The sequence below is a fragment of the Oreochromis aureus genome, linkage group 3, assembly GCF_013358895.1.
Source record: "Oreochromis aureus strain Israel breed Guangdong linkage group 3, ZZ_aureus, whole genome shotgun sequence".
Taxonomy (NCBI): domain Eukaryota; kingdom Metazoa; phylum Chordata; class Actinopteri; order Cichliformes; family Cichlidae; genus Oreochromis; species Oreochromis aureus.
In genome coordinates this window covers 33,050,480-33,076,500 of record NC_052944.1, presented here as the reverse complement: position 1 = coordinate 33,076,500, position 26,021 = coordinate 33,050,480, and the positions used below count along the sequence as shown (strand labels likewise).

Sequence of the window (26,021 nt, the reverse complement as noted above, 5' to 3'; positions counted from 1 at the left end):
ACTGATGACAGCAGTAGCAGCTTTTTAGTTTTTCCATAAGGTGGTGCTGATTTGGATCTTTGACTTCCAGCTTTTCAAAATAGTGCTCTTGATGATAATTAGCACTGTTTACCTATTTTTTTAAAGGTTTGTTTATTGCTTTGTGAGATAAATATCCAATTAGGAGGAGTGACGAGGAAAGTGGGATATAACATTCTAAAAGATAAACCAACATAAATATGAAAACAACTGAATCCTCTTAAGCCTTTTTTATCCTGATCATCTGTCCTTCCTCTTTTAGACGACAGTGTGTTGTATACACAGGTCTACTACACTAGATCTACAGCCAAGAGAGATGAAGGTAAGTAAAGTAAAAAAAGTAAAAAGATTATTTATTTTGTTTTGTGTTTGCACTGTTTAATAAGTCAGGTTATGATTTTGAACCAAGAGGTACAGAAATGTACAGAAATAACAGAGCTTACAGTGATAAACCACAGTATGTAAGTTATTTAAGTCAAATACGTTTTACAGGAAGTAAATTTAATCCTAAATCACCTTTAACCACCAAATAATCCTTTATTGATTCTTTCAGATCAAGAAGAAGATCTGTGTCTGTAAACCAACTGAATGGAGGACAAAACTGAGTTTATTTCATCTAAATTTTACAAAGCATTGAAAACAAAACTGATAATAAACTTATTCGCTTTTTTATGAAAAAAACATAAAAGGATTGAAGTAGTTTCATTTTCATTAATGGATTAATTATCGTTTCTAAAATCCTGTTTTACTTTTCACTCTTTTTAAATAACTGTTTTATGAATTAATAAACATTTTTTTTGCTTGTTTTACTTCCTGTATGATCTGCACCATATAAACCATTTGTTTATATAAATTTGAAAATCATTACATTACATTAAAATCCACTGGGATGCTAATGATAGTCTGGCCTCTCTTAGCTTTCTCTAAAGTTTGTTAAGTGAGTGCGTTTAAAGGAAAGAAAAAGGTGGTTGACAGCAGGCATTTACTGCATTTTAAAATTATGAAACCCTTACATTAAGTAAAACTACTGTTAAGATATCTACATAATACAAGTAACAAATGGTGTTATTAAAATATTTATTTACTTATTCATCATCAGGATTGGGGGTGGCTGGGGTCATATGACAGTGCTTAGAAAATATATAAAATGGGTATCAGCTTTTAATAATCTCCCAATTGGATCGTCTAAAAAATCGTAGTCTGTGAGGGCTGGGAGGACTGTTTGCATAGCTGCTCATGCTAAAGACTGGACATCGGATAGACGTGCAGAAATCCATGTTAAAATGTAAATTATAATGGTTAAAGTAAATTCCTTAAGAGAGCATTTGAATTATGTACGGCTCATTTTTAGAAGTGTCCTGTGTTTCTGTGAAAAACTCTGCATTCCTTCACAAATAACTGTTTCTGTATACAAAACATGCCCTCCAAATTCTGAAAACATGGGATTACAGAGCCTATACATGTAAAAGCATTGAAAAACAACATCTAAAATGGCTTTTACATGAAGGTCCTACCAAACACAACCATAAAAGTTCAGCAGATGTCAGAAAAAAGATGTCACTGTAAATGGTGTAAATCACACCACATTTTATTATCTGATTTATATTTATATTAATCTAATTCTGTTACATAGAGACATTAGACATTAGAGTTCGTAATGACATAGTTGCATTTGTTTAGTCCATCCATCAATTCTCATCCGCTGATCAAATTCAAGGGTCGGGGGTCGGGGGTCGAGTGCAGAGAGTGCTTGTGAGCTCGGTCCTTAGAAAACGATGGTGATAGTATTCAAGAAAAAACGTTGCATATATATATTTTTTGTCATAACCCTATGTGGCAGGATGAATGTTATCCCTCGGTCCAACCCACTTTCAGCCTGGCGCATTAGGGGCGCTAGTATAAATAGTGGCCATTTGAGTGTCCCTGGATCGCTTACCTGTGACCTCCTTTTGGTCACCTGACTTCCTGTTGGTGTTGCTGAGCTTAGTTGCGGGTTACTTTTCCGAAGCCTCCATCGCAGCTGGTAGGTGTTTACTCATTGTAGTGTATATATTACTTTGCTTGATGGTAAACAGCTATTGTTTGTAGGTCGTAGCTGTAGAAGCCTCCTCTGAGCCATTCTGCTTACGTTTTATGACACGGCTTACTTGGTATGTAATCAACTTCTGTTACGCTCTCTGCCTTCTGTTGTTCTTTTATAGTAATTATTTATTATGCTTTGCAGGAAGTGTGGGCCTGAGTTTTGCGCCAAGCTACGTGAACTGAAGTGCTGCTGCTTTGCTTTGCTTTGCTGTGATGCTTTGCTTTGTTTTACTTTATTTTTACTGTCTGTTCCGGCTGCGAAGTTTCTTTGCTGCTGCCAGCCTTTAAAGTGGACGTCGGCGTGAACAACGGCCATATGCATGCCACGCGGGTCGGCTGGCGCGCATACTGATTGACTGACTGGATAATTAACTTATAGCCGTGCAGGCGGCAAGTTGGAGCAATACTGGCGATTCCGTTTGCTCCATATTTTAGAGTTTTACCCAGATTGTATGTTGTTTTACTGTTGTTTGATTTGTAGTTTGGATTTTTGTTACGCCACTGGTGGGAGGCCCTTTTTCTAGCTGTAGATCACCAGTGTGGTCCTGCAGTTGGGTTATCCCCAGCGCTGCATATTAGTTTTGTTGTAATATATTAAATTTTCTTTGTTTCTTTTATTCAGATGCGGAGTGCCGACGTGGAGGAGACCAGGGTGCCTTGGTGGTGGGATCCTCTGAGTGTACACACCTGCCTTGTTTAATTTATAGTGTGAGTGTGTGATAGTGTGCTGCACTTGTGTCTTGGTGTATTTTCTTCTTTTTTGAGTTTGTGTGTGGCATCCCTGCCCTCCACTGGTAAGCCTCAGCTCTGAATACCTTTTTAGCATACTTATACACTGATATTTATGACTGTGCTTTTAAACGTTGTTTTAATTAATAAATTGTCAATTTATTTTATCATCGAACCTCGTCTCTGTATTGAGTATAACAAACCTGACTGCCTTTTGGTTATTTAGTGTTACTTCCAGTATTCTCTGGGTGAAATTCCCAGGGTGGCGTTGTCTTTTTTAAAACTGAAGAGTATTTACTTTATTTCCACCTCGTGCTGCCACAAACTTGGCGTTGTCGACAGGATATACTCTTTAAAACAGAGGCGTGTGTTCCTTTTAATTTTTTATTATCTGGTGTAACGTAAACTGTTTTTTAAATTTTATTTTGTACAGGATAAAAGCAAAGCAGCAGCTACTTTGGTGTGGGATTCCACAGCTGTGTTACAGAGATGGAGGAAGAGTTACAGGAACTCAGGGACTTGATCGCGCAGCTGAAAGCAGACAATGAGAGGCTGCGCCAGGAGAGGGCTGTTGAGTCAGGTACTGGTGCTACACCTTCTACTTCAACCGCATCATCTGTTAGCCCCCAACTGCTAGTGTCTCTGTGCAGCAGAGACTAGTTTTGTGCCCGTGACAGAAAATGCCCTATGTTTAGAGGAAAATCAGGTATAGGGTTGAATGAATGGTTGGAAGAAATAGAAGCTTGTGCTAGGGCACGTCATTTGTCTGTGGCTGATAAAGCATTTTTCCTGTTTGACCACCTGGAAGGGGAAGCACGTGAGGAGATCAAATATCGCTCTAGTGCAGAGAGGACTGATCCCGCTAAGATAATCACTATATTGCAAGAACTTTATGGCTGTTCAGACTCCTATGTAGCATTGCAGGAAGCTTTCTTCTCTAGAAAACAGCAGGAAGGTGAGACACTGCAAGAGTTTTCTCTCGCTCTCTTGGGTCTTATGGAAAAAGTTAAATCAAGTGCCCCCAGTGGCATGCCCAATGCTGATGTTTTATTAAGAGATCAATTTGTTGAACAGGTCTTAGACAGTACCTTCTTGGGCGGGAGTTAAAGCAGCTAGTAAGGAGGCAGCCAACACTAACATTGCTAGAGATTAGAGGGGAAGCTATTAGGTGGGAACGTGAAGGGTTGCCTAGTGGTGTTAGACATAGAAGCAGTTCTGTCCCTTCTGTCTATGGCATTCAGTATGGGGTCCATAGTGGTCCTTCAGGAATAGCCCAGTCCACCCATTTGTCTGAGATGAGTGAGATGAAGGAATTGTTAAAGCGCCAGCAGGAGCAACTTAATCAGCTCACTCAGAGCATTGCTCGATTGCAGGGCCCCCATCGAATGTCTCGCTCAGGACGGAGCGATTCCATTATATGCCGACGTTGTCAGCAACCTGGACATTTTGCTCGGGAGTGTGATGGGGAACGTGTTCCTCGTTCCCGGCCTCCTTCGCAGGCTCCTCTGCATAATCGCAGGCACTCTCCTTTAAATACGGCTTCGGAAAACTAGCACCCTCCGTATTGCCGAGCCACAGTTCGGGTGGGGTGTCTATTGGCTCAAGGGTTGTTTCTAATGGTCCAGAGGCAGTCTCCAAATTAATTTCATCCTGTCCGCATATAGATGTGGACATGGGCGGTATAAAGGTACCTTGTTTGGTTGATACGGGGTCCATGGTCTCTACCATTACTGAAAGCTTTTTCCGCCAGCATTTTGAGTCCTGGGGTCAAGAGCGTCTCAAAGCTTGTCATTGGTTGCAGCTTAAAGCGGCTAATGGTTTGTCCATTCCCTACCTTGGCTATATCGAGCTAAGTGTAGAGCTCTGTGATAAGTTTCTTCCACAGTGTGGCGTGTTGATCGTTAAAGATCCTCCAGGTGCAGGACCTTCCACGGTTCCGGGTGTATTGGGGATGAATGTCATTCGGAAGTGTTACCACGAGCTTTTGGGCAACATGGTGAAGCATTGTTTAGTTTGGGCTCTGTCACAGAGGCCCCTAAACCCCTTGTGCATGCGCTGCAAAAAGTGCCATGATGTTAGTATAAGAGCCCCACTGGATTTGTCTGGCCATGTGAGAGTGAGAGTAAGCGAGCATGTTGCATTCCGGTGGTGTAATGAAAATAGTGGCCGCCACCTGTTCTGAGCAATATTCAGGTGCCACCGTGTTATTTGAACCTAATGATGTTAACTTGCCTGCTGGACTTTTAGCGTCCCCTGCATTGGTTCGAGTGGTTAGAGGTACTGCATACATACCAGTTGTTAATGTAGGGACCACGGCAGTCTTGCTTCATCCCAGGACCGTTATAGGGACCCTGGAAGATGTTCATGTGGTCAGTTTGCCTGCTGGTGTGACAGAAATACCCCCTAACATAGCCACAATGGCATCTCACACTGCCACTCCTACTGTGCAGGATCAGATGGAAGGAATTGATTTGTCTAAACTGTCAGCAGAGGAACAGGGACAGGTGAGGTCTCTCCTTGACAAATACAGCTCGGTCTTTTCTGCTCATGACACTGATTTGGGTTGCACTAACTTGATCTCCCATGACATTCCGCTCTTAGATGATATCCCGTGCGGCAGCGTTATAGGCGCATCCCCCTTCAGAGTATGAGGTTGTGAAAGAGCATATTAATCAGTTACTAGGGGCCAAGGTGATTAGAGAGAGTAGCAGCCCTATGCTTCTCCCATCGTGCTCGTTAAGAAAAAGGATGGCAGCCCCGCATGTGTGTTGATTATCGGCAATTGAACAACAAGACAAGGAAAGATGCATTCCCCTGCCGCGCATTGAAGAATCCCTAGATGCGCTGACTGGTGCCCGTTGGTTTTCCACCATGGATTTAGCAAGTGGCTACAATCAGGTCCCAGTTACGGAAGAGGATAAGCCCAAGACTGCCTTCTGTACTCCTTTTCGGCTTATTTGAGTGGAACCGAATGCCATTTGGGCTCTGTAATGCCCCTAGCACCTTCCAGAGACTAATGCAACGCCTTTTCGGTGATCAACAGTGCCAGTCTCTGCTTCTCTATCTTGATGACATTGTAATCTTCTCATCAACAGTACAGCAACATCTTGAGCGGCTGGATGTGGTGCTAGGTCGGCTTCAGCAGGAGGGCTTGAAAGCAAAGCTTGCCAAATGTGCCTTTTTCCAGCGGGAGGTTCGCTACTTGGGCCACGTCATCTCCGATCAGGCGTCTCCACCGACCCTAGCAAGGTGGAAGTGGTGGCTAACTGGCAGCCTCCTAAGACTGTTTCGAACTACGCTCCTTTCTTGGGTTTGCCAGCTATTATCGCGCGTTTCCAGAGGGTTTTGCTAAGTTGGCGGCACCTCTGCATAGACTGGTGGCAGAGTGGGGAGGCAGAAAATCAAAGAAGAGGTCAGAGCATGGTGTAGCGGAGAACTGGACTTCAGAGTGTGCTCAAAGTTTTGAGGCATTAAAGACTAAACTGACAACAGCACCAGTGCTTGCTTATGCAGATTTCTCTTTGCCTTTTATTTTAGAAGTGGATGCCAGCCATGGCGGCCTAGGGGCAGTGCTCTCCCAGGAGCAGGGAGGTAAGGTGAGGCCAATAGCCTATGCCAGTCGGGGTTTGAGGCCTACTGAGCGCAATATGCTAAATTATAGCTCAATGAAGCTGGAGTTTTGGCACTTAAGTGGGCCATGACTGAGAAGTTTAGAGAGTACTTGTTGGGCCACAAGTGTATTGTTTACACCGACAACAATCCTCTTAGTCACTTGTCTTCTGCTAAACTTGGGGCTACTGAACAGCGCTGGGCAGCTCAGCTCGCTTCGTTTGACTTCGACTTAAAGTACAGGTCAGGAAGAAGTAATAAGAATGCAGACGCTTTATCTCGCCAGCATCCATCCGATCCTGAGGAAATTAAAGCCATGGTTCCTGGTACAGCCTTGCCTGAACCTCTTCAACAAGCCTTGCGGCTGGGACCAGCTGAGGTATCCCAAGCTGCCATTACAGTTTTGCCCCATCTCACTACTCCTGATCTTCATACCCTCCAACAGGTCGACCCAGTGATAAAGGAGATCCTGGTGTTCTGAGACGGAAGCAGCGACCCAGCTTTGAGGAGCGGCAGCAGCTTGCCCCACCTGCTTTGGTGCTGCTACGACAATGGGATCGTCTGATTGAAAGGGATGGAGTTCTGTACCGTCAGGTTCATCGCCCTGATGGTGCCGAGGTGGTACTTCAGCTTTTGCTGCCTAGTGCACTAATTGAGCAGGTGTTGACTCATGTTCATCAGGACCACGGCCATCAAGGTGTGGAAAGGACCTAGCGCTTCTCCGCTCACGGTGCTACTGGCCAGGTATGTCTGCTGAGGTAGCTAGCTGGTGTCAGAGATGTGAACGTTGCCAAGTTGCAAAAGACACCGACCAGCAGCTCAAAGTTTCATGGGACATTTGTTGGCCTCTCGACCAAATGAAATCTTGGCCATTGATTACACTCTGCTCGAACCCTCCCGGAATGGGCTGGAGAACGTCTTGGTAATGACTGATGTTTTCAGCAAGTATACATTGGCTGTCCCCACTCGTGACCAATGTGCTGCTACAGTGGCCCAGGTTCTTGTAACTGAGTGGTTTCGAAGTTTGGTGTGCCTGCCCGTATTCATTCCGATCAGGGTCGTAACTTTGAAAGCTCCCTGATCCAGCAGCTCTGCAAGTTTTATGGTATTGAGAAGTCCCATACTACTCCTTATCATCCGGCTGGAAATGGTCAGTGTAACGTTTTAATAGGACTTTGCACAATTTGTTGCGGACCCTGCCAGTATCCAGAAAAAGAGACTGGAATGTATGTTTGCCCCAGTTACTCTACTGTTATAACACCACTCCCCATCAGGCTACTGGGGAAACTCCATTCTTATTGATGTTTGGGCAAGAACCCAGGTTGCCAGTGGACTTTCTGTTGGGCAGAGTACCGGACCCCATCAATGGAGATGTGCAGTGGATTCAGGAGCATCAAGCCCGGCTACAGGTTGTACATGAAGGAGCCAAGGAACGACTGCAATTGGCTGCCGACCGCAGAAAGAGGCACCATGATAAAAATGTGAAAGAGGCGCCATTGAACGACGGGCAGTTGGTGTTCCTGCGCCGATTTGAGTGGAAGAGGAGATGTAAAATCCAAGATCGATGGAAACCAGCGGTATATAGAATCCTGAAGGCACCTAAAGGAGGTGGGGCAGTATATACCATTGCACCTGCAGATGATCCTAGCAGTGTGAAGCATGTTCATCGTACCTTGCTGAAGGCTGTGGTAATGGCACCTACACCATCAGAAGGGCCTGCTCGATGCGGTAGCCCACATGGACCAGAAATATCATCCGCAGAGCCAGAACATGACTCATCAAGTGACAGTGACCTGTTATTCCTGAGCATAGGAGCTCCTCAAGTAAATGTTTCACCATCTTACAGCCCAGTGGCAGTGATTCCAAGTAGCTCTGAGTTGTTGCTCCCGCCAGAAGATCGAACTTCCGATGTTCCAGCCACTTGTACAGTTACTCCGAGTGCAGCACCAGTTCCATCTAGCTTTCTTCCTGTTCCCACTACGAGCTCTGATACAAGACATATTGTTGTGCGAAGAACCGCACGGTCCACGGCCGCCAGCATTCAAACATCCATCATCTCCCAAGACCAACAGGGGAGGTGGCACAAGGGCTGCAAACTCTATTTCTGAGCTTAGAATACATACTGTCTCCGCATTTTTAGGCCTTGGGATTAACCTGGGTGTCTTTGTAATCCATCGTCGGGCGACGATGCAAAAAGGAGGGGTAGATTGTGGCAGGATGAATGTTATCCCTCGGTCCAACCCACTTTCAGCCTGGCGCATTAGGGGGCGCTAGTATAAATAGTGGCCATTTGAGTGTCCCTGGATCGCTTACCTGTGACCTCCTTTTTGGTCACCTGACTTCCTGTTGGTGTTGCTGAGCTTAGTTGCGGGTTACTTTTCCGAAGCCTCCATCGCAGCTGGTAGGTGTTTACTCATTGTAGTGTATATATTACTTTGCTTGATGGTAAACAGCTATTGTTTGTAGGTCGTAGCTGTAGAAGCCTCCTCTGAGCCATTCTGCTTACGTTTTATGACACGGCTTACTTGGTATGTAATCAACTTCTGTTACGCTCTCTGCCTTCTGTTGTTCTTTTATAGTAATTATTTATTATGCTTTGCAGGAAGTGTGGGCCTGAGTTTTGCGCCAAGCCACGTGAACTGAAGTGCTGCTGCTTTGCTTTGCTTTGCTGTGATGCTTTGCTTTGTTTTACTTTATTTTTACTGTCTGTTCCGCTGCGAAGTTTCTTTGCTGCTGCCAGCCTTTAAAGTGGACGTCGGCGTGAACAACGGCCATATGCATGCCACGCTGGTCGGCTGGCGCGCATACTGATTGACTGACTGGATAATTAACTTATAGCCGTGCAGGCGGCAAGTTGGAGCAATACTGGCGATTCCGTTTGCTCCATATTTTAGAGTTTTACCCAGATTGTATGTTGTTTTACTGTTGTTTGATTTGTAGTTTGGATTTTTGTTACGCCACTGGTGGGAGGCCCTTTTTCTAGCTGTAGATCACCAGTGTGGTCCTGCAGTTGGGTTATCCCCCAGCGCTGCATATTAGTTTTGTTGTAATATATTAAATTTTCTTTGTTTCTTTTTATTCAGATGCGGAGTGCCGACGTGGAGGAGACCAGGGTGCCTTGGTGGTGGGATCCTCTGAGTGTACACACCTGCCTTGTTTAATTTATAGTGTGAGTGTGTGATAGTGTGCTGCACTTGTGTCTTGGTGTATTTTCTTCTTTTTGAGTTTGTGTGTGGCATCCCTGCCCTCCACTGGTAAGCCTCAGCTCTGAATACCTTTTTAGCATACTTATACACTGATATTTATGACTGTGCTTTTAAACGTTGTTTTAATTAATAAATTGTCAATTTATTTTATCATCGAACCTCGTCTCTGTATTGAGTATAACAAACCTGACTGCCTTTTTGGTTATTTAGTGTTACTTCCAGTATTCTCTGGGTGAAATTCCCAGGGTGGCGTTGTCTTTTTTTAAAACTGAAGAGTATTTACTTTATTTCCACCTCGTGCTGCCACACCTAGTTTTACATGGCCTATCAACACAATTTAAAAACTGGTATATAGTTTGAAGTCCACACTTCTAACAGAAGTTGAAATGGAGACTCGAGGTGGGTGTATCTTGTTGCTGTGTCATCTTAAGTTAGCCATGTGATTTGGACGTGCTGCAAGCTGTTCATTCTCGTTTATGTGCCCCTCCCTCCCCTTTTCAATTCTTTAACTTCTTCACTTCTATCTAGTACACGGGGATCTGCTAGACCCGGGAGCCGTCGCCAGTCCCCTTCGAGGCCTTCCCCAAACCGCAGCTCAATTCATGTCCAATCTTTCACCTTTACCTACTAAAAGACTGTCAAACTTAAAATGAGGACGTGGGCCCAGCTAGTGAACTTAAAATAATGAAACTGATCTGCTTGTCCAGCTCCTACCACTCCCAATTTTTCCAAGCTCATTCATATAAGACATTTCTAATTATAACAAAAGGCTCTAGTTGAATTATTATTCAAGAAATCTGCTTTTTTTAACCATAGCGTTGTGAAAAAGAAAGTTTTCTCAGGACACTTTGCATTCTTGTGAAGTTCTTAGTGCACTTAGCTGCTTCCATAGAAGTTAAGAAGGTAAATAAAAGCCAGGTAGTAAATATCAACTACACCTCGTCAAATAATCGACAGTAAGTTTGACCAGCTCTTTAAGACGAGAAGTTCTGGCAGTTTGTCATGAACTCATGAAGTGTACTGAAGGGAAATGTGAGATCAGTTGAGCACCAGGTTAGTTCAGTAGGTGAGCAGGCGACCATGTGCCACATGACCAGAAAATAGCAGCCTGAATTTGAGTCTGACCCGTCGTCCTTTGCTAAATGTTTCCACTTCTGTCCTCCCACTTCCCTGTCTGTCTACACCGTCTCTGCCATTAAGGGCTTTAAAATGTGAGACCGACAGCTAAGTGGGTGAAAATTCCTGTATAATGTGTGACTGTCACAGTTCACTGTGGACTCACACACGGAACTCTTCGGTTTGAGGAGACAAAGTGGGGTTTATTTCACATTCACCAGGTGTATTTACAGACAGTGCAGGGAATTGTGCTATATACAAGCGTGACAGGGGTCCAGGCTCCAGGGAATCCAAGGTGGGGCGGATGGGGTAAAGCCCTCGCTCTTCTTCACCCACTCACTGTTTGCATCCAGCTATTCTAAATCATCCACAACTGGGGATCTTCACCGGGAAACAGGGATGGGTCCAAGGGATCTAAACATAGAGTCAACACGTTAGAACAACAGCATGGATACAACAGGAGTCTAATATTACGAGAGGGAGATACACTGACGCGACTCACGCAACAATCCAGCGATGAATGGCTGCCATCCCTCTGCTTAAATGCTGGCCGCGTCAGTGAGACTCAGGTGTTTCTACTTCACGGGTGCGTTGGCGGGCGTGAACCTGCAATGAGTTCCACCCGGCGAGTGAGAGAGCAACAATGCAGCTGATCAGGTACCTGCTGATCCACCGGGCCGTGACAGTGACAGACTGTGACAGAAAACAGTTACTTCAAATTACCGCAAGTTATTTTTGCTAAAGGCAAAGATATTGTGGGCAGCTGTGCTTCAGATGCTCAGATAGCAGATTTCTACTCTGGCTCATCTTCAATGGAAACATGCAGTTTAAGTCCAAAACAAATCTGTTAAATAATAAGATTTCCTTTTGTAAATGACTTTACTTTCACAACTTTATATTGCATAAATATGAGTCAATTTTATTCCGTTTTATTTATACAGCACCAAATCACAACAACAGACAAGTGCTTTGAATTTTAAGGTAGACCCTGGGGTTTACAATAATACATAAAGACACAACTCAATGAAGGTCCTAAATGGAAGAAAGCAGTCTTACATATTTCTTTAATGTGTGCATTGAAGGACATGTCCTGGTCAAAAATGACTCCAAGGTTCCTCACAGTGTTACTGGAGGCCAAGGTAATGCCATCCAGAGTAAGAATCTGATTAGGTACCATATTTCTAAGATTGTCAGGGCCGAGTACAATAACCTCAGTTTTATCTGAACTTCTATCGCTGCACCATCGAGAGCATCCTGACCAACTGTATAACAGTCTGGTACGGGAACTGCTCTGCCTCGGACCAGAAGGCGTTGCAGAGGGTCGTGAAAACTGCCCAGCGCATCGCCGGAGCACCACTTCCTGCCATAAAGGACATCTACAGGAAGCGGTGTCTGAAAAGGGCTGGGAAAATCATCAAAGACCCCAGTCACCCATCACATGGACTCTTCACCCTCCTGCCCTCTGGGAGGCGCTACAGGAGCCTCCGGACTAAGACCACCAGGTACCGGAACAGCTTCTTCCCCACAGCTGTCAGACTCCTGAACTCTGCCTCCTGACATCTGACTGAACATACACACACCCACAACCACCTACACACACCCACAATGGACAACCGTACCCTCAAACACACAATATTAACATGGACTGAACCACCACTCACAACCACTAGCACTTTATATAGCCTCTGTAGAAATTATCCACATATCTCACTTATCTTAACTGCACTACTGTATAGTTCTGTGTAAATATCATTCTGTACATATGATAATTTTTAATCCTACAACTGTTTATAACTTGCATAGTTCACATTTCTGTATAACTGTATATCTCATATTTCTGTATAGTTTTTATTTCATATTTATATCCTGTCCATAGCCTGTACATAGCTTGTACTCACTACAGCCTGTAAATACTTATAGTTATAGAATATTCATAACATACTTCACACCGTGTACATTATAACATACCATAATAGACCCATTTCTGTAATATACTTACACATCTATATTATTGCTAATATATATTGTAATATATCTATATCATGGCTAAAGCACTTCTGGATGGATGCAAACTGCATTTCGTTGCCCTGTACCTGTGACATGACAATAAAGTTGAATTCTATTCTATCTGAATATTGAAGAAGAAAATTAGAGGTCATCCAGGTCTTTATGTCTTTAAGACATTCCTGCAGTTTAACTAACTGATGTGTGTTATCTGACTCATCTATACATATATACATTTTATAAGCATGTAACACCAACGTTCAGGCTTTAATGCTATAATGTCATGTTAACTGTTTCTGAATCACTTAATGATTTTGCACGAGTGTAACTTTAATGTATAATTGCAGACAGCAAAATATTAAAATGTAATCTGGATAACTGAGAATCTTCAGAGACAGTACAGTGCAAAACTCTACCCAAGAATCAGAATCAGAATACTTTATTAACACCTAAGGATATTATGCAGTTACAGCTGCTCCAAGACAATAAGAACAGTAACAAACTAACCTAAATTAAATAATAACATATATTACAAAGTTTACAAAAGCACTAATATATAAAAATAGCTCAATTATAAACATCCTCCTATTCACTCTTGTTACTCATATTGTTCAGCATTGTCCTTATCTAGCACAGCCAGTAGCGGTTTTTGATACGGGCGACACGGGCGGTTGCCCGGGGCGGCATCACGGGCATCGGCAAAAAAAAAAAAAAAAATTGCTCGTACTCATGCTGCCCCGACATCAGCCAGCGCATACTGGGAATGGCATAGGCACCGATCGGTTTTCTATCGCCCATTTGCTGGGAGTAAGGGTGCCCTGCGTTTGCGAGGTGCGCCTGCTGCTTGCGGCACAGGGAGGAGAGGGCGGGGCTGCGGGGGAATCTCTGGCTGGCTGGAGCAGCATCTAATAACCAACTCGCAAAATAAAACAAAATAAAAACAAACCAACAAACACGAAAACACCGGACATCATGATACAGACTTATAATTTGCACCGATGATTTTTTTAAATTCTATACGCGAAAAGTGAGCGCGAGAGCCCTCGGTGCGCCTGCTCGCTGCTGAAGTCAAAGTAAACTTTATTGTCATCTCCGCTACATACAGTCCAGTATATAGAGAGACGAGACGACGAGGCTCCAGTTACAGCAGTGCAAGTAAACAAACAATAAATATAAGAAGAGTAAGAAAATAAATATACACTTTAGGACCAGGGGTAAAGGGATCAATAACAATTTAAAATTTATTATTTACAGTTTGATGATTTAAAGTCTCACACATAACCCGTCGAAAGGGGAGGAGACCTGGCTGCTTCCAAATAGAGCACATTTCATTCATAATGTTGTAAATTCAAGCCCATTATGTATTCATGATTTGAAACCTGGGTTTTGGTAACCCCAGAAATAAACCCTAGACAAAGCGAATCTGTGAACTAAGGTGCAGGTCTATTAGGTTATGTTGTGGTGATCCTCTGGTTGGGGGATGGGTGTTCATACTGGAGTGCAAAATTAAAACCAGAGGTAGTGTTCGCCCAGGGCAGCAAACAGGCTAGGACCGCCACTGAGCACAGCATCCTCTGACACCACCTTAGCGGAGTCCACGTCCATCCTCACAACATTACTGGCCTTGGAGATCAGTTTACTGAGTCTGTTGGCATCTGTGACCCTCAACTTGAGAGGCAGGCAGGACGGCGACGATGCTGCCGGTTTCTGCGCCGATACTGATAAACAGATGTCATACTCAGTGATGGTAAATGTTCACATCTGGTGTGGGAAATCTTTCCTCTTCCACTGGTTTGGTCTTAAATTCACCTACAGGAAGTGATCAAGCTTGATCAGGGGAGATCCTGCTCCCTCTCTCAGCTCATCTCTGCTACTTTAAAAGTAGCTGTAATTGCTCTATTCATGAAGGTGTAAGCTGTTCTTTAGCACTCAGTGACCACACAGTGGGCTGGTTCTTGAGGCACAAGGAAATGTTTTGTGTGTGTTTTATTATTATTTTTAAATCAAACCAAACTACAATGTTCAATCTTTAGCTGACAATCATTTAGTTTCAAATAAAACTAAAGAAATGCTTGTGTCAAAGAGATCCCTGTCTTTACCTAAAAGTGGAATAAAAAGACTTGATGTCGAGCCTTTCTATGAGTAAAGTTGTACAGTGTTGAAACAGCATACTGAAGAAATGAATAGCAAACGAAAGTCAAGGTTGATGCACACAAGCCTTTGATAAAATCATAAAAATACAGATTCATTTACATCTGCATGTTGGGGTATTTTCTAATAGATGAGAAAAGTGATTGTTGATGCTGCTTCTCCCTATATTTGATATTAATCCAGGAAAACATAAAATACCATCAAACTCACCAGTCATCAGCTGCAATTACAGCATTTGTTAAAAGGAAGGTAAAACTGTAGGTTTTTCCATGTTGTGTATGATCATGGGCAATTAAATTATTATATTATTTTAATAATTTAAATGATTGATTTTCTGATCAGAAAAAGATCAGGTCAGTATCATTTCAAATGCATTTAAATTGCTACTGAATCTGGCTCTAAATCACTAACGGTTTGGGTGAAAAGGAAAAAATAAAACTAAGAAAATTTACAGTGATACAGGCAAAAGGTTATGCCTGATGGATGATGCATTAAGTGCTACAGGTTGAATGCTGTGAGGAAGCCAGGGACCGCCCCTCTCTCTGCAGTGTGTGCGGAGTAACATGGAGAGAAATTTGTCATAAAAGGGTCACAAATGTGTACAATTTGATCCACAAGTAAATAAAGTTTTACATGTGTACAATGATTTGTGTTCCAAGGCGTTAAAACTCATGTGTTCTCCCTTTTATTAGTAGATGCATAAAAATGAGGCTTTTGCTTATTAATTACTGCACAAATTAATTAAGCAACAAAGAGTCAACCTGTTGAAACCCAATGCCCCCGGCATTTAAGGCAAGATGAGGTATGTCATGTATGTTATGTGAAGGTGCAGAGTTGTGTTCTTGTTAGACTGATTTCACACTTACAACTTTGACTTGTGATCTCTTCATAAAAATGTGGCTAACATGTTTCAGCAGTAGGGCCGTTGTTAAGAGATTTTTACATTTACTTACTCTGATAACCTTTATTTTGCTTAAGTATAATTTCTTGTGAGAACATGATGTGCCTGCAACCTACAGATCAAGGAACAGAAGCATGCAAAGTCACACACGCTCAGGCAGAGACAGTTCCAACCTGAAGCTGATGTGACAAAAGATACTAGTTCCTCTTGTCTTTCGGATAACGGCCAGTCATGCGATAACCATATCTAGAGATGTTTTTCTATTACATATGCTCCACCTAGAGATGCTGTGTAAGCTTTTCTCTGCTATAAAATAAAGAACGGACTGAGGCTCTGCGCGACTTGCCTGTGTCTTGCCACGCAGTAAGCCTCGCCCATGTACATGCCATAACTTGAGTTTGTGTTTCTTGCTTCTCTAAGGTTTTTTCCTTTGACAGCCGTGAACTTTTAAACTATCAAATAAGGGACACTGTCGTGCCAGAAGCCCAGTGCACAACCAGCTCGGTATAGTGTAATTATACACTGAATGTGACATTGCATGTAACGCTCAATATACGGGACATTTAAGGTAGAGTAAGGGATGAACCATTTTGCTTATTAATACGGGATGTCCCGGATAAAACTGGACAGTTGGCAACCCCACTCTGCAGCAACATGAGAGAATAAACATGTGACAGTATGTTGTGGTCAGATTTTGTTGGTATGTCTGTGTAAAAGGAAGGAAGCAGAAGTTAAAAAAAAGGTGTTTGTGGTCTTCACAGTTCTTTGGTATCTGCTGTGCTGCTGCTTCACTCGCTGTCTTTACAGAAAGTTGTAGAAGTTTTCAGACGTGTCACTGCTGGATGTGAGGATGGGAGCCACTTTGCTCTGTGAGCTGGGCCTATTCTGTGAGTACATCACTGACTTCTATTGTTTGATTCATACTGATCCATAAACACGTTTGATAAGAAGAACAGAGCATCAGTCATTTGTACCATTTCAGGTCATGTGATCAGAGGACTCTCATGTTTTGTTACCAACATGGTTGTTTGTAGACTGGATTAGATTTTAGTGCAGTGACTCAGATCAGAGTGGAGCTGGTTTAGTTTATCTAACAAAGGATTATTTAGCTTGTTAATGTCTGAAGTTTCTGTCTTTACTGTAGTGCTCTGTACGCTCCTCTGCAGTGGACACGCTCAAGGTGACTGAACAGTTTTCACTTTATTTTATTTATTTCTTTTTATTCATTTAGTAAAGATTCATCTCAACCTACTGCATCAGTTTTAAGCACCTTCTGGTTTTGTTTAATGCATTTATAATTTTATGAAGATGATGTTGTTTCTTGACTAAATAAAAGTGTTTCATATTGTTAACTTTGTGGTTGTGTTGGATTCTAGATGCTGTGCTAACTATTGAACCCAACTGGTCCAGTTTTTTCATTGGAGAGTTCATTGTCTTCAAATGTGACATGAATGAAGGAAAAGACACTGACTGGAAATACAAATTCAATAAGGATGGTCGAGACTTTATCCTCTACAGCGACTATAAAGAACACAGATCAAACATTACATCTACAGGTGACAGTGGTGAATATCAGTGCGTTGTTGAGATGAAGAGCTCACGTGATACAAAGAACAGTAATACTGTCTCTGTAACTGTATTAGGTAAGTGCTCAGTGACTGACAACATACATTTATGATCCTATACATGTAAATTCAGTTAATGTTGTCATGGAAATGTTTTTTTTTTTCTGATGTTATGAAACAACCATCTTAACCCATCATTGTGTTTCCTTCAGCATTGAGCTATATTAGTTTACATTTAGTGTGACTTCTTCAGGCCAGAGAATAAACGAACAGTTATACTGTGTTTATTTAGAGATCTACAACCTGAATTACTGCAGCTGTGTCACCATGCTGAGGAAAACAAACAGTAAAAAATATGATGAAGTAGAATTTTGTAGATTTTCCGGCAAGTAGGAGGTTTAATAACATTAACACATACTTTTAAAAAATGTTTGTATCTGTTTTGCCTTCTTTTTCATAACAGCAGATAAACCCAGGGCCACACTGACAGCAGGAACAACTATCATACCAGTAGGGGGCAGTGTGACCCTGACCTGCTCTGTGCAGAGCTCTGATGGATGGAAATATGAGTGGTTCAGACGAAACCAAAGAATCTCTGAAGTTCAAATCAAAGATCAACAAAACAGAGATATCAGAGTATCTCAAGGAGGAATCTACAGCTGCAGAGGAACAAGAGGAAACCGAGTTTACTACACTGATAGAAGTGATGATGTCACCATTGAGATAACCTGTGAGTTCAGTCATTTAGTTTGAAATATACATTCACTCATGATTATCAAACATACAATGTGAAGTTTTCTGTGTTGATTTCATGTTTCTATTTGTATCTCAACTGTTAATATGTGTAAACAGTTTCCAATAAAGTTGTTGTAAAACAACAACCCAACTGGCCTCAGATATTCAGAGGTGAGACGATCACTCTGACATGTGAGGTGCAGGAAGGAGGTGAAACCACTGAGTGGGAGTATGAATGGAGAGGACCCAGGACACACACACAGTGGACACACAATAATGATTGGACATTCAGAGTTTCTGAGTTCAGCAGAGGAGACTACATGTGTAAGAGTCGACGCAGAGATGACTCATATTCTTCAACAGAGTGGAGTGAAGCCTTCACATTGTCAGTATCAAGTAAGTCATGTTTGTTGTGTGATCTCCATTTGACAAATGTCATAATGGTCAGCACAGGATGAATTCAATGGTCTACAAAGCATGTTCCATTGTTAGTCAGACACAGAGCTGCAGCTGATAGTAGCCTCATTGTAGACAGTTTGTCACCACTTTAATATATTTATTTTCTTTCCATCTTTCTTTAAACTCAACAGCAGATCAACCAAAGGCCCAAATAACTTGTGATGTGAGAGACATTCCAGTAGGGGGCAGTGTGACCCTGAGCTGCTCAGTGAACTCATCATCATCTGGATGGAAATACTACTGGTACAGAGACCAGAACTCCTCTGAACCTCTGACCACACAAGATGCAGTTTTCCTTCAGATGGACAAATCAGAGTCTCACAGGAAGGACTCTATAGGTGCAGAGGAGGAAGAGGAAACCCAGTTTATTACACAGAGTACAGTGAGGCAGTCAGCATTGATAAGAATTGTGAGATTTTTTTCTTTCTTTCTTGTATTTTTAATCAGCGAGTTTTCTAGAAATCTGAGACAGATGGAGATCCTGTTCCTTTTGGTTCAGTGTTAAGAAGAGAAAATCTTCTTTCTCAACTGTTTTTCAATAAAAATGACAAACTCATAAAAATTGTATGAGAGAGGAAGTGAAATTCAGATAAAAGTTTAAATTTGTCAGTAATGATGAAAAACATCACATGTGTAAAACACGTCTAGTCTTTTTAGTTGTTATTAGGAATATTGGAATTGTAAATAATACATTTTGATGTCAGACAAATGTCCACGTAAATTATGGTGGTGAACATATTTACTCATATATACATTTAACTATACATAGCGTAATATTTTATTATTGTATTATTTATTACAGCAGTGTCCGGGACATTTCTCTCTCCTCTGATCGTTGGACTCATTTGTGGAGTTTTACTGATTTTTCTTCTTCTTCTGCTCGTGTGTCGTTTCAAACAGTCAAAGGGTGAGATCATTTCTGTGTGATATTAGATTGAATATGATCTAATTGTTCAGAATCACAGATGTATCCTGAACACTGCATGTACTATTATAACACTACAACAGTTTGAAGATTTTAAAAACATGTAATTATCTTTTTTTTCAGATTCATTCTTTATCAGGTTGGTTCAAATCTCTCCTCTCTCACTTTAACATACTAGAATTACATCCTGTGTTTCTTATTAAATCTAATGTTTCACTTCATTTTTTAAATGTTCCACCAGGACTCAGAGCACAAATCAGAGCTCTGCTATGAACCACATGATCAATCAGGATGAATCTCAACACAGCCAAAACACTTCTCCTCTCCAAGGTCAGCCCTTGTGTTTGGTTTCATTTTATTGGGTGTTGGGTGTCATTCTGTCTGTAAAAACGAAAGCTGGAAACATTTTGAATGAATTGTGATAAAACTTTGTAGGGGTGTGGAGCAGGGTCATGTTAGCAGTCCATTAAAATCTGTCTTACGTCCACCGAGGTCTTCAAGGTGGAAAATTAACAAAAGCCTCAAAACTCAGAATATATGATTCTTACAAGTGTGTTCTGTAATGTCGACACACAGAAAGTACTTTATGAAGATTTAAAATATAATGTCTTATGATAGCCTGGAGGTTAGCCAGCATCATTTTCCTTCTGTTTCATTTGATATAAAAAAAACTTTATTATTGCCACAGTGACAGATGCAAGAAATCAGAATAATAAATACAGGATAATGAACAACATAGTGTGTGTATGATTGGGGTCATTTTATTCTGATAGTGTAAATAATTAGAGATCACAGGTTAAGAGGTCGGGTAAGGACAGCATGAAAGATGATGTAATGAGTTTATTTAATTGAGGAATGACTTCCATATATTGATGTCAGCAGCAGCAGCTTTTTAGTTTTTCCACTGATGTTTGTTCAGTTAATGCGTTTTTCCATAAAATGGTGCTGATTTGGTTCTTTGACTTCCAGTTTTTGAAAATAGTCCTCTTGCTGATAATTAGCGCTGTTTAAAGTATTTTTTCCAAAGGTTTGGTTATTGCTTTGTGACATAAATCTCCAAGTAGGCAGAGTGAAGAGGATAGTGGGATACAGCAATCTAAAAGATAAGAAAGATATAAAAACAATTAAATCATCTCCAGGCTTTTTTATCCTGATCATCTGTCCATCCTCTTTTAGATGACAGTGTGTTGTATGCACAGGTCTCCCACAGTAGATCTAAAGCCAAGAGAGACAAAGGTAAGTACTGGAATAAAACCAGTAACTTATTTATTTTGCTTTTTCATTTATAAAGTCTTACACACCAAGTAATCATCTTTGACTGAATCATGACTTCATCATTTTAAGAGGGTAGTGATGATATGAGCCAGTACAGGAATATCCCTCGTTGGAGTGTAGAGTTGTTGGCCCTGCTGATCAGGGATGAAGAAGGTTTGAACTGATCTGACACTGAAATGAGAGCTAACAGCAGCTTAGGAGGAAACAGGTTTTTAAACATGACAGCAACAAGTTGTCATAAAATCTCTTCTTTGATTGAGTGAAAACCTCCGTTAGTCAGTTCATGTGAGTTGTTGACTGACAGAAAGATATCATCTTATTTTATCCTGATCATCATCTGTCCATCCTGTTTTAGATGACAGTGTGTTGTATGCACAGGTCTCCCACAGTAGATCTAAAGCCAAGAGAGACAAAGGTAAGTAAAGTTTAAAAAAAAAAAGTTATTTATTTTTGCTGTCTCATTTACACTTTTCCGAAACGGAGGTCTCAAAGGTACCGAGGGTCACAAATACTTAAAAAAAAAGTTGGTAAAAGTTGAAGTACTGATTCTACTTTTTTACTCAAGTAAAAGTGAAAAAGTACAGGCTCTAAAATGTACTCAGAGTAAGAAAGTAAAAGGTAGCTCTTTGGAGGACAATTCTGCCATCTATGTTTGTGCAAAGCTTACTGAACCTTGTGCTATATTAATGTAATAATAAAATGTTAATGGAAGTAAAAAATTTTTTTTTACTTTGACAGATTTTTTTTTTTTTGACTGCTCAGAAAAATGAGTACAGTAAGTTAAAGTGTATTCAGCAGGTTGGGGGAGGAGAGACCTGTTTATCCTGCACTAACCTGCAGAGTATTTCCATACAACCTATGAATAACACAAAGTTAGTAAATACCTCAGTTTGTTTTGCACAATATGAAAAAGCACAACAATCCAAAATCTGATTTTAAGAAATGAGCACATTACACCTTTTAATTTCCAGTTTGTCAAACACCACTGAGCAGTCTTTACCTTTAAATATAACCTCTCTTCTTCTTCTCCTGTCCTGTCTTTCTTTTGAGTGAAGTTAGCTCTCTTTTCCTCTCTCTCCCTGTTAAATTCATCAGCTGGACCTTTAGCTACAACACACTGTGTGACAAACTGCACACAAACAGTTTGTGTGTTTGCTGATAGAAACATGCTTTTGAAATGACCTGCCACTTTAATGAAAATGTTACTCCCTGTATTCTCGCTCTTCTTCTGTAGTGTTAGCTTGATGCTGAAGTACTCCAACCACAACCTATGAACATCTGCACCACAAACACTGTTCTGGATCGTTCCGGCCACTTTAACCTCGTAGTATAGTGCAATAGATTATGCATAAATGATTTGTTTGCCTCTTTCATCCCTTTTGTATGTGATCAGCTCCGGTGGTGAATACACCAGTAGAGCTATCGTTCCCTTTATTTAAGCTGAACTCGGTCTGATATTTTAAAAGCACTCTGGGCAATAAAAACTTACATGAAAAGTGTCAAACCTATAGTAATGAGTCTAACTTGAAAATGTAAAGATTAGAAAATACTCATATTGGTGTAAAAATGTAGGGAGCAAAAGTAAAAAGCTGTATGGAGTAAAGTACAGATACCAACTTAAATGCAGTAACAAAGTATTTTTATTTCATGACCTCCCACCTCTGACACCAAACAATGAAAATCTTTAACATTATCATGACGTCATTGTTGTTAAAGGGTAGTGATACGTAAAAATATCCCATGTAGGAGTACAGAGTCACTGACCCTGCTGATCAGAGGTGGAGGAGTTTTGAGCTGATGTGACACTGAGATGAGAGCGAACAGCAGCAGTTTGTCATAAAATCTCTTCTTTTATAAAGAAAGAATCTCCTTCAGTGAATTCAAGTGAGTCAGGCATCGACTGACAGAAAGATGTAAATATAAAGAAAATTAAAGCCCTTCACTTTATTTTATCCTGATCATCTGTCCATCCTCTTTCAGATGACAGTGTGTTGTATGCACAGGTCTCCCACAATAGATCTAAACACAAGAGAGACAAAGGTAAGTAAAGTAAAAAAAATTATTTATTTTGTTTTGTGTTTGCACTTTTTTACACACCAAGGAAAACTGTTTAATAAGTCAGGTTATAATTTTGAACCAAGAGGTACAAAAATGTACAGAAATAACAGAGCTTACAGTGATAAACCACAGTATGTAAGTTATTTAAGTCAAATACGTTTTACAGGAAGTACATTTAATCCTAAATCACCTTTAACCACCAAATAATCCTTTATTGATTCTTTCAGATCAAGAAGAAGATCTGTGTCTGTAAACCAACTGAATGGAGGACAAAACTGAGTTTATTTCATCTGAATTTAAAAAAGCATTGAAAACAAAACTGATAATAAGCTTATTCCCTTTTTTATGATAAAAATGTAAAAGGATTGAAGTAGTTTCATTTTCATTAATGGATTAATTATCATTTATTTCTAAAATCCTGTTTTACTTTTCACTCTTTTTAAATAACTGTTTTATGAATTAATAAACATATTTTTGCTTGTTTTACTTCCTGTAAGCATCCAGCTGTTTTAATTGTGTTATCTGATGATCTGCACCATATAAACCATTTGTTTATATAAATTTGAAAATCATTACATTACATTAAAATCCACTGGGATGCTAATGATAGGCCTCTCTATGCTTTCTCTAAAGTTTGTTAAGTGAGTGCGTTTAAAGGAAAAAAAAAGGTGGTTGACAGCAGGCATTTACTGCATTTTAAATTTATGAAACCCTTACATTAAGTAAAACTACTGTTAAGATATCTACATAATACAAGTAATAAATGGTGTTATTATTTATTTATTTATGCATCATCAGGATTGGGGGTGGCTGGGGTCATATGAAAATGCTTAGAAAATGTATAAAATGGGTATCAGCTTTTAATAATCTCCCAATTGCACTGTCTAAAAATTCGTAGTCTGTGAGGGCTGGGAGGACTGTTTGCATAGTTGCTCATGCTAAACACTGGACATCGGATAGACGTGCAGATCATGTCTATATTGGGTCAGTTGGTCCATGACAAATTGTGGACATCTGTACAACATCCAAACTAGTTCCACAATTTGAACATCCAACCATGATGGTCAACATTTGAACTTTGGACTGCGTAATTTTTTTGAACATCTATGAAAGGTGCAGGACATTTACATGATGAATAAATGTAATATTTTTTTAATTTACACATCTTTATATTGATGCTTTTAATATGGTACATATGAATACAGATTATGTATTTATTCATTGCATGTGGGTAAGTTTTGGGGGGTTATTTTACATTTTCCTTAATCAACTTTTTGTTTGTAACCAGGTTAAATATAAATGTGTAAAATGTGGTGAAAATGTTGAAATCCATGTTAAAATGTAAAATAATAATGGTTAAAGTAAATTTCTTAAGAGAGAATTTGAATTATATACGGTTCATTTTTCAAGTATCCTGTGTTCTTGTGAAAAGCTTTGTAAAAGGAAGTGAGTGTGTTTGTGATCGGTATCCTGATCTGAGAGAAGCTGCATTGGAAAGTACGAGAAGTTTGTGCAAGCATGTATGAACTGGACTGTCTGCTCGACAGTCTTTGACTACTTTCACACTGCAGGCGAAAGTGCATCAAATCTGACTTTTTTGACCCTATGCGACCCATACCCGATCATGGTATAACAGCACAAATCAGATATTTTCAAATCCGACCTGGGTCACTTTCGTATGTGGTACAGAATCCAATACATATTTGATGTTTTAGAAAGCGACTGCTGTTTGAACGGCATGTCGCATTAAATCTGTCCTTTACGTCACTGACACAAGACAGACGCCAATTATCAGCGTCCGAGAAGACAAACGAGAAGAAAGGTGGAAAAAACTGGAGACGGAGTGAGTCAGTGGACAGAAACTGAGGTTTTGGACTTGACTAGCATATGGGGAGGCAATTCTATTCAAGCTAAATGACTCTGTGTCCATATATAACTCTGTACGGAGGTAGCAGCCACTGTTACTTCCGTAAACAGAGCGCGTTGTGTGTGTCACTACGCCTTCTTTTGCGCATGCGGGCCGCTTTGAGGGCCATGAACTGTTCACACTAGAGCACGTTTACTGTCACATTTTATTAGTAGTGTGAACAACCAGACAAAAAAAATCGGATTTGATCAAAAAATCGTTATTGAGCATTAAGACCTGCAGTGTGAGCGTAGCCTTTGTCAATCCACACATTTTGCAAACTGCCTGTGAGAAAATGGAGACACTTTTGCTCGAAATCCACCGAGCAGCTGCTCAGTTTTGTTTTAGCCTCAAGAGCCCATGCCATCTTTGAGATGTCCGCTAATCACTCTGCATTCCTTCACAAATAACTGTTTCTGTACAGAAAACATGCCCTCCAGCTTCTAAAAACATGGGATTACAGAGCCTATACATGTAAAAGCATTGAAAAACAAAATCTAAAATGGCCTTTACATGAAGGTCCTACCAAACACAACACTAAACATTCAGCAGATGTCGGGAAAAAGATGTCGCTGTAAATGGTGTATATCACACCACAATTTATTTGCTGATTTATATTTATATTAATCTAATTCTGCTACATAGGATTAGTTCGTACTTACATAGATGCATTTGTTTAGTCCGGTGGTTCTCAAACTTTTCACAATGAGTATAACCTCATAAAATATATGGCTCTTGAAGTACCACCCTTATGGCCGACATTAAAGTACAGCAGTATAGGCCAATTTAACACCACATACAGTTTACATGAGACAATTTTATTTTTTATATGAATGTTATTTATTTTAACTGTCAGAAAAAGGATGTGAGGAGTGATAATAATAACAACTGTACTGCATTAAAACATCCACAGCAAGTGGGATATCCAATCTTTGAGTGATGACGTATGAACCCTACTTCCGGGTCCAAATTAGTCTGCATTTATTAAGGCTGTTGTGTTTTTAACATGTTTTAATGCTTTGTATTTTGCTCTATTTAATCTGAACAAGCCCCTAAAAAGCCAGTCATCACTGTCAGCCTCTCTTGGTTTTCATCATCACTATTTATTTTAAAGCTCAGTTTTTAAAACCTTACGATGTAACTACAGCCCAGCCTATGCAGCAGTATATTAATGGCTAACCTTATACTGCAGTTGTTCTCCTGACTGAAGTTTGGTCTGTTAACAGCATCCTGCCATGCGGTTACATTTGCTCCCAACCATCGGGAACCCTCATTGAGTGGA

General features: G+C 40.6%; 2 long non-coding RNA genes across 4 annotated transcripts; both read left to right on the top strand.

The window, feature by feature from the left end:
* Window positions 1-1,965: 1,965 nt before the first annotated feature.
* Window positions 1,966-9,608, top strand: LOC120439234. 3 transcript variants are annotated; one of them, XR_005612481.1, is made up of 5 exons: window positions 1,966-2,041; window positions 2,107-2,168; window positions 2,723-2,808; window positions 3,263-3,409; window positions 9,522-9,608. It is a non-coding gene; the product is annotated as an uncharacterized LOC120439234 (long non-coding RNA). The 3 variants fall into 3 exon arrangements; XR_005612482.1 differs by lacking the exon at window positions 2,107-2,168 and having other exon boundaries at window positions 1,970-2,041; XR_005612480.1 differs by having other exon boundaries at window positions 1,974-2,168.
* Window positions 9,609-19,386: 9,778 nt separating this feature from the next.
* On the top strand, window positions 19,387-22,784 carry LOC120433289. Its single transcript, XR_005608467.1, has 6 exons — window positions 19,387-19,482; window positions 19,624-19,639; window positions 19,742-19,830; window positions 20,677-20,736; window positions 21,131-21,190; window positions 22,756-22,784. It is a non-coding gene; the product is annotated as an uncharacterized LOC120433289 (long non-coding RNA).
* The last annotated feature ends 3,237 nt before the right edge of the window (window positions 22,785-26,021 follow it).